The sequence below is a fragment of the Lolium perenne genome, chromosome 3, assembly GCF_019359855.2.
Source record: "Lolium perenne isolate Kyuss_39 chromosome 3, Kyuss_2.0, whole genome shotgun sequence".
Lineage (NCBI taxonomy): Eukaryota > Viridiplantae > Streptophyta > Magnoliopsida > Poales > Poaceae > Lolium > Lolium perenne.
The window spans coordinates 177,261,872-177,263,749 of NC_067246.2; positions in this window are offsets into that span (position 1 = coordinate 177,261,872).

The window sequence follows — 1,878 nt, forward strand, 5'->3', positions numbered from 1 at the left end:
GACGATAGGCGGGGCTACATCATATATGGTGGGGGTTGGTGTTGTTGGTCCACTTGGGGCTATACATGATGGACTCTCCAACACATACACCTTCAAGGTCAACGACAAGAAGTTCGAGTTGCGCCCGATGACTCCTAGCCAAATTATCGCGGATAATGCGAAGGCTTTAGCGAGGGCACAACTCCGCACCCACCATAGTGAGATGAGAGGAGAGGGAGCGACCCACCACAAAGAAAGTGAGCGCCACAAGCCATACATGAGTGAGTCCAAGAGTGTCCTTCTAGCCACCAAGAGTGAGTGGAGAGAGCTCCAAGAGAACCCATCCACCATATTGCACTATGTGCTCATATGCAAGGGACCCTCGTCGGCGACTAACGACTTAACCAACATTCCTTCGTCTTTGTTGTCTCTTTTGAAGGAGTTTCAAGACGTCTTCCCCGACGAGCTCCCTCATGGACTACCACCACTCCGAGGCATAGAACACCGCATCGACCTCATACCCGGCGCTCCGCTTCCAAACCGTGCCGCCTACCGCACCAACCCCGAAGAGACCAAGGAGATCCAACGACAAATACAAGATCTCCTCGCCAAAGGGTACGTCCGAGAAAGCCTTAGCCCTTGCGCGGTTCCCGTGATTCTTGTGCCTAAACCGGATGAGACGCAACGGATGTGTATGGATTGTCGCCCCATCAATGCCATTACCGTCCGTTACCGCCATCCCATTCCACGTTTAGATGACATGCTTGATGAACTTAGTGGTGCCACGATTTTCTCTAAAGTAGATTTGCGTAGTGGTTACCATCAAATCCGCATGGCTATTGGTGATGAATGGAAAACGGCATTCAAGACCAAACTCGGTCTCTATGAATGGCTCGTTATGCCTTTCGGTCTTTCCAATGCTCCATCTACTTTCATGCGCCTCATGAATCACATCTTGCGTCCTCTCATTGGCAAGAGCGTGGTTGTCTATTTCGATGATATTCTCATCTATAGCAAAAGTCTCGAGGACCATGTGCAACATGTGAGAGAGGTTTTGTGCATCTTGCGTCATGAAAAGCTTTATGCTAACCTCCCCAAGTGCACCTTTGCTCAAAACAAATTGGTTTTCCTTGGCTTTGTGGTTTCCGCTAATGGGATTGAAGTTGATTCTTCCAAGGTGGAGGCCATCCATAATTGGCCTACTCCTACAAATGTTGGTCAAGTCCGAAGCTTCCATGGACTTGCCGGTTTCTATCGTCGCTTTGTGAAAGATTTTAGCACCATTGCTTGCCCTTTGAATGAGCTTACCAAGAAGAATGTTCCGTTTGTTTGGGGCAAGGCCCACCAAAATGCTTTTGATGAATTGAAGAAACGCCTTACCGAAGCTCCCCTTCTTGTTCTTCCAAATTTTGCAAAAAAATTTGAGATTGAGTGTGATGCAAGTGGGCTTGGTATTGGTGGTGTTCTTATGCAAGAGGGCAAACCCGTGGCATACTATAGTGAGAAGTTAGATGGCGCACGCCTCAACTATCCTATATATGACAAGGAGCTCTACGCTTTGGTTCGTGTTCTTGAAGTTTGGCAACACTATCTTTGGCCAAAAGAGTTTATCATTCATTCCGACCATGAGTCCTTGAAATATTTGAAAAGCCAACACAACTTGAACAAACGACACGCAAAATGGGTCGAGTTCATTGAGTCCTTCCCATATGTGATCAAATACAAGAAGGGCAAGGACAATGTTGTGGCGGATGCTCTTTCCCGCAAAAACACCCTTTTGCTAACTCGTTTGGATTTTCATGTTTTGGGACTTGAAGAGATCAAAGAACTCTATCCTTCCGATTCTTTCTTTGCTCCAATTTTTGAGAAGTGCTCCATTGAGCGAGGAGTGGATGATTT